Source organism: Heterodontus francisci, chromosome 2, assembly GCF_036365525.1.
Source record: "Heterodontus francisci isolate sHetFra1 chromosome 2, sHetFra1.hap1, whole genome shotgun sequence".
Taxonomy (NCBI): Eukaryota; Metazoa; Chordata; class Chondrichthyes; order Heterodontiformes; family Heterodontidae; genus Heterodontus; species Heterodontus francisci.
Genome location: NC_090372.1, coordinates 181,916,255 through 181,926,412, shown reverse-complemented (window position 1 = coordinate 181,926,412; position 10,158 = coordinate 181,916,255).

Genomic DNA, 10,158 nt, shown 5'->3' with positions numbered 1-10,158 from the left:
TCCTCGAGACTTACGGTCAGCATTCAAGCAACGAAGGCAACTGGATCATGCTGCGGAGCTCATCACGATGTGGAAAGGAACATTGCATTTATGGATGAATTGGGAATGCACATTGGGATGCGCTTGGGGAACATTCACCAAGAATAGACTGAGCTCAGACTCTTGTGACTTTGCCTTCTTCACATGGACAATACAGTAGTGGAATAGAGAGCCAATCGTTCATTCACCACAAGGCTCTCCAGGAACAATCTCTTTAGCTGTGCATAGCAGAGACTCGGCCTGTCTGTCTAACGGGAATGCTGGACACAACACTCATGTATCCATGCACAGCAGTTCCTCGGATACTTAATGAACTTAATAAAACTTTTCAATAATTAAACCCAGAATTGTTGAGGTTTTGTTTTGCATGCTATTTCCCCGACTTTGCAACTGCACTTCAGATATTCAACTATGGTGGAGGGGTGGGTGAAGAGGGGGAGGGGTAGGGAGAGCACGGAGGGGTGGGGAGAGGTCGCATGCAAAATGCAGGGACCAGACAGTTGCAATGCCTGAAGTACTGTGGAGAAGGGGAGAAAGCAACTGGATTGGGCATCCGCAGCTGGAGGGCACGGCTGAATGGAGAGGGCCGGAAGCGAGAGGCCGCAGGGAGCGAGCGTGCGAAGACCTTGGTGTCGCCGGGTCCAGGGACTGGCCAGTAAGTCTTTTGCTGTTGTGTTTATGGCGCATGCACAGAAAAAGGCACTCCTCTTCCGTTCCGCTGCTCCCCCCCCCCACTCTCTCCCCTTCCTCCCTCTCCCTCCCCTCCTCCCCCTCCCCCCCACTTCCCCCTCCCCCCTTCTTTACCCCTCGCTCCTTCCCCCTCTCCCTCTTTCTCCCCCCTCCCTCTTTCTCCCCCTCCCCCTCCCTCTCCCTCTTTCTTCCCCCTCCCTCTTTCTCCCCCCTCCCTCTTTCTCCCCCCTCTCCCTCTTTCTCCCCCCCTCCCTCTCCCTCTTTCTCCCCCCTCCCTCTTTCTCCCCCCCTCCCTCTCCCTCTTTCTCCCCCCCCTCCCTCTCCCTCTTTCTCCCCCCTCCCTCTTTCTCCCCCCCTCCCTCTTTCTCCCCCCTCCCTCTCCCTCTTTCTCCCCCCCTCCCTCTTTCTCCCCCCCTCCCTCTTTCTCCCCCCCTCCCTCTTTCTCCCCCCTCCCTCTCCCTCTTTCTCCCCCCTCCCTCTCCCTCTTTCTCCCCCCCTCCCTCTCCCTCTTTCTCCCCCTCCCTCTTTCTCCCCCCTCCCTCTTTCTCCCCCCCTCCCTCTCCCCTCTTTCTCCCCCCCTCCCTCTTTCTCCCCCCCTCCCTCTTTCTCCCCCCTCCCTCTCCCTCTTTCTCCCCCCTCCCTCTCCCTCTTTCTCCCCCCCTCCCTCTCCCTCTTTCTCCCCCCCTCCCTCTCCCTCTTTCTCCCCCTCTCCCTCTCCCTCTTTCTCCCCCCTCCCTCTCCCTCTTTCTCCCCCCCTCTCCCTCTTTCTCCCCTCCCTCCCTCTCCCTCTTTCTCCCCCCTCCCTCTCCCTCTTTCTCCCCCCTCCCTCTCCCTCTTTCTCCCCCCCCTCCCTCTTTCTCCCCCCCTCCCTCTCCCTCTTTCTCCCCCCCTCCCTCTCCCTCTTTCTCCCCCCCTCCCTCTCCCTCTTTCTACCCCCCTCCCTCTCCCTCTTTCTCCCCACCCCCGGCACCGCTACCGCTGGTCTCCCCGCGCTGCTCTCCCTGGCCCCCGCGCTGCTCTCCCCGGCCCGCTCCACACTCTCACTCCGGCCATTGTATTCTGCCACGTGTTTGTTAGGTTTCATCTCTGTGATTCTTTGAGCAGCGCCATCTTTAGTCCTGGCAGCTGCTGCAGTCGCAAGCTGTGACGTTTTCGTGGCACATGCTGTATTTGCGCATGTGCCAAAACAGCGCCACCTACCGATCGCGTTGTCAACAATTGCGGTCAATAAATTAAAATAAACACAAAAAATCTATAAAAAAGAAAAAATAACTAAAAATAAAAGTAAAAAGGAGGGCCTGTCATGCTCTGAAATTATTGAACTCAATGTTCAGTCCGGCAGGCTGTAGTGTGCCTAATCGGTAAATGAAATGTTGTTCCTCGAGCTTGCGTTGATGTTCACTGGAACACTGCAGCAATCCCAGGACAGAGATGTGAGCATGAGAGCAGGGGGGAGTGTTGAAATGGCAAGCAACTGGAAGCTCGGATTCATGCTTTTGGACTGAGTGGAGGTGTTCCGCAAAGCGATCACCCAGTCTGCATTTGGTCTCCCCAGTGTAGAGGAGACCACATTGTGAGCAGCGAATACAGTATACTACATTGAAAGAAGTACAAGTAAATTGCTGCTTCACCTGAAAGGAGTGTTTGGGGCCTGGGATAGTGAGGAGAGAGGAGGTAAATGGGCAGGTATTACACCTCCTGTGATTTCAGGGGAAGGTGCCATGGGAAGGGGACGAGGTGGTGGGGGTAAAGGAGGGGTGGACCAGGGTGTTGTGGAGGGAACAATCCCTTCGGAATGCTGACAGGGGAAGGGAGGTGGAAGATGCATTTGGTAGTGGCATTACGTTGGCGGAAATGGCAGAGGATATTCCTTTGGATATGGAGGCTGATGGGGTGGAAAGTGAGGACAAGGGGAACCCTGTTGCAGTTCTGGGAGGGAGGGGAATGGGTGAGGGTAGAGGTGCGGCAAATGGGCCGGACACGGTTGACCCTGTCAACCACAGTGGGGGGGAATCCTCGGTTGAGGAAAAAGGAAGACATATCAGAAGCGCTGCCATGGAAGGTAGCATCATCAGAGCAGATGCATTGGAGACAGAGAAACTGGAAGAATGGAATGGAGTCTTTATAGGAGGTAGGGTGTGAAGAAGTGTAGTCGAGGTAGCTGTGGGAGTCGGTGGGCTTAAAATGGATATTAGTAGACAGCCTATCCCCAGAAATGGAGACAGAGAAGTCAAGGAAGGGAAGGGAAGTGTCGGAGATGGACCATGTAAAGGTGAGAGAAGGGTGGAGGATTTACAAGAATGAAGCCAGGGCTTGAAGGTTGCAGCAATGAGGAAAGATTGGATAGGCTAGGGTTGTTTTCCCTGGAATTGAGGAGGCTGAGGGTTGACTTGATTGAGGTGTATAACATTTTGAGGGACCTAGGTAGAGTAGACAGGAAGGACCTGTTTCCCCTGGCGGGGAGGTCAGTTACCGGGAACACAGATTTAAGGTGGAAGGATTAGAGGGGACATGAGGGGAAACCTTTTCACCCAGAGGGTGGTGGGTGTCTGGAATTTGCTGCCAGGAATGGTGGTGGAGGCAGAGACCCTCAATTCTTTTAAGAGGTACCTGGACATGTACCTGAAGTGCTGTAACCTGTGGGGCTATGGACCAGGTGCTGGAAGGTGGGCTTAGTGTGGGTGGCTAGTTTATTCGGCCGGCGCGAACACGATGGGCTGAATGGCCTCCTTCTGTGCTGTACTTTTTCTATGGTTCTATGAAGTGTAGTCACTGTTGTAATGTAGAAATTGAGGATTGAGGTCTGGCAGAGATATTTAACAAATATTTTGCATCAGTTTTACAAATGATGGTAAAAGTGTGTGTGTACTAGAAGATGATGCATGGGAAGTTCCCTTCCAAGTCACACACCATCCTGACTTGGAACTATATCGCTGTTCCTTCACTGTCGCCGGGTCAAAATCCTGGAACTCCCTTCCTAACAGCACTGTGGGTACGCCCATACCACATGGAATGTAGCAGTTCAAGACAGCAGTTCACTACCACCTTCTCAAGGGCAATTAGGGATGGGCAATAAATGCTCGCCTTGCCAGCGATGCTCACATCCCAAGAACAAATTTTTTAAATGATGATATGGAGCAATTGTTAGAGATAATTGCCAAAACATATCTGGTTCTGAGAAAAATGAGCAGAGTTTGAAGTGGATAAACCATTAATTCCTGATAGCATGTACCCTAGGCTGGTAAAAGAGGTCAGGCAGGAGATAGCAGAGGCACTAGCTATAACTTTTCAATCTTTTTAAATATTGAAATTATCTGGTGGGTCTACAGAGTAGGCAATATAACAGGGAGCGAAAGATAAACTAGGTAGCGAGGGACCACTTACTGTAACATTAATTAAAATTAGCAAGCATTTAGATATACATAGCTTGAGCAAAGAAAACCAATGTGAACTTGTAAAAGGCAATGCATATTTTACAAATTTAGTAGAATTATTTGAAGTGACCAATTAGATAGATAAAGAAAATCAACAGCAGGCACCCTGGCTAATTTTCTCTTCCCTAGTCCAAGAACATTGAGGCTAATTGGAACCCCCGACCAGAGCCCCAGCAAAAATCAACTAACCCAACGTGAATCTAACCTGGGACATATATGTCTCAACTATGCACCATCTTAACTAGTTGACTCACTGGGGGAATGAATTAAGAAACGTTAGCCACTTTCAGCAATGAAATACTGGAAGGCAGGAATAAAAACAAAAAAAAAATTCATTTGAGTAGTGCCACTTCTAGCCACGAAGACATACTTGAGACTTTGTTGCGCACGAGATGCCTCTTGTCACTTCCCGTGGTGAGTGCACAGCATTAGTAGATTGGAGTGGTGCGCACAGGTGCATCCCCTGTATGAGCTCGAAGATGTTGAAAGCACTGCTGTGAGTTGCTGGAGCAAATTGGAGGGAGTTGCTGACAACAGGAAGGCAGAAAATAACATTGCCTTGCTTAGGTGTGGGGTAGTTATTGCAGTGTCACCTGCTCTGCAATTTGAGCAGGACATGCAGAGAAGTCAAAGAGGGGAACCTCTGCAAAAAAAAGGATGGCAGTCCATAGAAAGCTTTACCCACAAAGAGTCTTCTGGGAGCACCACTCCTATGTTGCAATGAGCCAGGAACAGAGCCTGAGGAGGCTTTGCTTCACTAAGGAGGAAGTGACAAAATGGCGCCACCTCCTTCACAAAGATCTGGAGAAGACGGCCCTCTCAGTGGCTGTGAAGATCACCGTCACCCTTCCATTCTATTTCACAGGATCTTTCCAGGCAACATCAGCAATATGTCGAAGTTTGTTGTGTACAGAAGCATGCAGGAGATCACAGAGGCGCTGTACAAAAGGTTAGAGATCCTCTTCTCCTTGAGGGGGGAACACCAGGATGAAAGGGCATATAGATTCACCAGGATATCAAGATTCCCAATGGTGCAGGGTGAGCCCACATGTCAAGGGAGAGAGAGATACTGCAACCAATCTCTCAATGTGCATTTGGTGTGCGACCACATGCAGAAGATCATCTCCGTGAATGCTCGCTATCCTTGCAGCACCCACAATGCTTTTATCATGCGACAATCCACAATACTGGCCATCTTTGGGCCCCCAAGATGCAACACAGGATGGCTGCTCTTAGATAAGGGATACCCTCTCTGTACATGGCTCATGACATCCCCCGCCCCCTAGCACGCGAGGTAAGAGGGCCCTCAGTGAAAGCTATAGAGCCACCCACAACAGCAAGCCATCAGCCTGCTAAAACAAAGGTTTCACTGCTCAGATTACTCAGGGAATCTCTGCAGAACACGCCAGAGAGGGTATCCATGTTTGTGGTGGTGTACTGCACCATCCCAACTTTGCAATTATGAGGGCCTAGCCACTACCTCCTGGGATCCAAAAAGCCACCTCGGGAGGAGGAGGAAGTGGAAGATGAGGAGGAGGAAGGAAAAAGATCATATCCACCATGTGCAACTAGACAGAACAAGAGGCACCTCATTGTGAGGCCTTGCTTCAGTAAAATGAACTTGCCCACTCCTGACATGGACTCATCACTCCCTTTAGAGTATATTCATATCAGACTCCCCATTGCAAAGTTCCCTTGGCCAACATCATTCACTAAAGGCCAACAGCAAAATCTTGCACTCAACAACTTTATTTAACAATACATCAATAATGCATTCCCTTAGTGCCTGTCTTCTGGGTGCCTTTGCCTGTCCTAGTGCTCTACACATTGCAACCCCAGTGGCTGCTGCATGGTTGTTGGAAGGCTGCTAAATTTCAGTGCGGGAAATAATGGCCTTGCATGATGTCCTTGTGCAGCTCTGGGCCTTGAGGGCCCGGCTTCAGACTGCACCACCTGAGCCTGGGCGGTAGCACTCTGGTTGAGAGGCAACAGCAAGGGCATGTCAGAGTGGCAGGAGTGCGAGCAGGAATACTGTCATCCTGAGAGAGGACAGCAGGTTCATGCTCCACGGCGCCACTGTCACTCCCATGGAACTGCACATTGGCACTCCTCATTATCTGCTGGAGCACAGACTGCTGTGAGAGCCTGCCTGCCCCTTCAAGCACTGAGATCCACATCCACGATGGCAGCTGCCTGTGCCTGGATGGAGGCCAAAACTGCAAGGGACCCACTCGTGGTCACACTACAAATCAAGGAAATGAGGTGGGTACATGTATTTTACGTGCCGCCCATCTCGTTTCCAACTGGTGCAACTCACAGCCCCCACACCCAACAATCGGGGCAAATGAATTTCTAGCCCAAAACCTATTCACAGAGAGGTTATTTTGGTTAAATCTGGCTCAGTTCTAAAAACGTACATCCTATTTATAATACATTACACACAATGTCACTCAGCATCAACCATAGTTTCTAATTTTATATGCAAACATTACTAACTTTTCTCAGGAGGATTCTCCTGACATCTTCCTTGCATGGCATGGAATGTCAGTACAAGAGAATCATAGAACATGCAGCACAGAAGGCACCATTTGGCCTATCATGCTTGTGCCGGCTCATTGCAAGATTTATCCAGTTGGGCCCATTCTTCTGTCCCTTAGCCCTGCAAATTTTTGTGTTACCACATATTATTACATATATTACATATACACTGCATAGTAAATATCCAATTCCTTATTGAAATTTACTATTGAATCTGCTTCCACCATCCTTTCAGGCAGTGCATTTCAGATCCTAATGCTCAGTAAATGTATCTTGTACACCATAACCACTGACATTTTTATTATACAGTATAGGGATTACCATAAAATTATTTGTACATTTACAATGAAACAAAATCAGCCAGTGAATGCTCGCCATCCTTGCAGCGCCCATGATGCTTTTAGCATGCGACAAAATAGCCTCCATGAACAGCTGATGGGAAGATTCATTATCAGCTTAGAATTGAATCTGATATTCTGTAAGTTTTAAACAGCAGAGATAGAATGGGCTGGTAATGATACATGAAGTGAGATATTCTCCAGTGCAGTAGTTTATTTATTGCAAGTTTTTAAGGAGAATTAATAAATGTGGACACTTAGAGGCATTACAGTGATTGGAGCTGCCTGAGGAGGTGGTGGAGGCAGGAACAGTAGCAACATTTAAGAGGCATCTGGACAGGTACTTGAATGAGAAAGGCATAGAGGGATATGGAATTAATGCAGGCAGGTGGGATTAGTATAGACAGGCATTATGGTCGGCATGGACACGGTGGGCCGAAGGGCCTGTTTCTATGCTGTACGACTCTATGACTCTATATACCGCCACAGAATGACAGAAAGAAGGGAGGGCAATTCAGTTACTCATTATCACACTCACACACCTCCTACCAGGTGAGGAAGGTGTATGGTACAGGAATAGGGGAAAGAAAGATGTGGGAGAAAAATAAACTAACTTCTCACAAGTGTCTTTGACCATTGAGCCATCAAGGACCTCTAATGACAAATTTTTTTTAATATCAGGATGGCTGAGTTACATAAACAAGCGTTAATTCTATTCAGTATGTCTTTCAGTATGGTTAACAGAAGCATGTTTGAGGCCAGGTAATTAAATAGTTAAGCATCACATCACACTTTACCTAATTCAGTTATCAGTTTTAGTAATTAATCCACTTGAAACTTGACAGTGTCAGATTGTTCATCATAAGCTAGTTACATTAGAACAGTTGGAGCGCTTTAGCAGCTAATAATTGGTACATATCAGGATTATCAAGAACTGTGAATGTTATTTTTAATTTCATTCTTGGGATATGTGCGCTGCTTATTGCCCATCCCAAGTGGCCCTTGAGAAGTTGGTTGCGAGTCCATTCCTTGTGAAGGCTGAACTAACTGGACAGGGAGGCTGTGATGCAGCACAATTTCATTGTTTTTCAGAAAGATTGCAGCAGCAAAGGTAATGAAAGGAATAGTATCACGATATGAAATATGGCAGGTGCTGTATGCTATAGTAAAATACAGGTACACTACGCCTTTTACCCAACTGGAAAATTTTATATTGTTAGAATGCCTCTTGCAGTTGAAGATCTCTGAGGAGATGACGGTAAATGGGGATCTGTCTTCTGACTAAAGCCTGGCTACCCGACCCGAACCCGACGAGACCCAACTACGTGTGTCGGGTTCAGGTCGGGTCGGGTCTATATTCCGAGTTCAGCATTCAGGCTCGTGTCGGGTCCGGCTGGACAGTGCTGCTTCCAGAAAGTCACGGGATCAGGCTTACCCATGATTCCCCACAACTCCATCTGCAGGAATAGCCTGCTGCCAGAACGGATGAACGATATTCGCGTCGGGTTGGGTCAGGTGCGAAAAATAATTAAAGGACTCGGGCCCGGGTCGGGTTTGGGTTAGCTGTGGTCGGGTTGGGCCCAGGTCAGGGTTTAATTTTATACCGGAGCCAGGCTTTACTTCCTACTGTGTAACAGTTCAGTTTTTCCCTTGATGTGGTAACTAAGGAGACAACTTGTTCTACTATGGGAACAGAAAGAACAGTTTGTGCTATTAAGTGGGAGAGTAGTGTGCAACAATTTAGAAATTTCTGGAGGGCACCCACGTTACTGGCTAGTAAATGTTAGTGAGTGCTCACTCATTCGCGGGGCAGATCAAAAAGGAGGGCTCGTTAGCAGCCTGGAGAATCATATGGAGTGGATCAAGACAGAAGTGCCTCTGTACTGTTGAGTATGGCATTGTTATTTTTATTAACAGAGCCACGAGAGATCTTATTTGCTCGTAAGTTTGTTTTTTCATAAGTAAAATGTTTTTCTGATGCAATGTGCTCGGGTGTTTCTACTCTCAGTTGATTCAGCAACTGAAATCCTGGTAAAATACAATCTTAAGAGTTATAGACACCACCACCACCATACAACCATTATGAGACATTTCAACCTTACTTTGTTTATTTGGAAATCATATTTTTCAGCTCTTCATAATCTAGGATGATGATCCACAGCACTGTATTTAAGAACTTCCTACTATGCATTGTATTTTTTGGATAAATTGGGATATTTACAGTATCTGAAAGCATGTTATTTTACGTAAATCAAATTTCTTGCCATCAGTTTACTATTACATATACTGACACTTCAGATTTATGATGATTTCCAAGTTACGACTTGCTCTCTGCTAAGTTAGCTGATTTCAGCCAAAGTAGCGTGGACTCCAGGTTGACTCAGAGCCCTCAGACTAGGAAGAAAGAAAAAGAAAGACTTGCATTTATATAGTGCTTTTCGCGACTGCCGAACATCCCAAAGCGCTTCATAGCCAATGAAGCACACTTGAAGTAGAGTCACTATTGCAATGTATAAAAGGCGGCAGCCAATTTTCAGTCAACAAACTGTAGGAGATTCTCTTCCTCACTTGAAGACCCCCCACCGCCACCACCCCTCCCCACCACCGACACTACACTCGAGCTCGTGACACCAGAATTACAAATGTATGACTTGAACAGAAGAACCAGTGAGACAAGTTTCTTCTGATAACTCAATCACATTATTGAATTATCCATAATCTTTACAGAAGGGTTACACTCAGCAATCACAAGTTACAGTTGCAACTACAGTTACGTGACCCAGGACTCTGTCCTGCTAGACGCTAAACATAGGTTAAACTCCCTATTCCTAAATTAATTTCCCAACTTAATACGTACAATCACCCTTCGGTTGGTCTGCCAACAGTTTTCGTAGGTCCCTCGGTGAAGTTGACCAAACTCTACTGTCTTCCTTGACTGCCTGTAGGAACAGTAACAAACCCCGATCTCCGTGAGGATTTATACATTTCTTGCTGCTGGCTGGGCCATCTCGGCTCCAAATTTGGCAATGCTCCAAACCTTTAGTAAAGGCAATATACTGCAGATGCTGGAAATCTGAAATAAAAACAAGAAATGTCAGAAATACTCAGCAGGTCTGGCA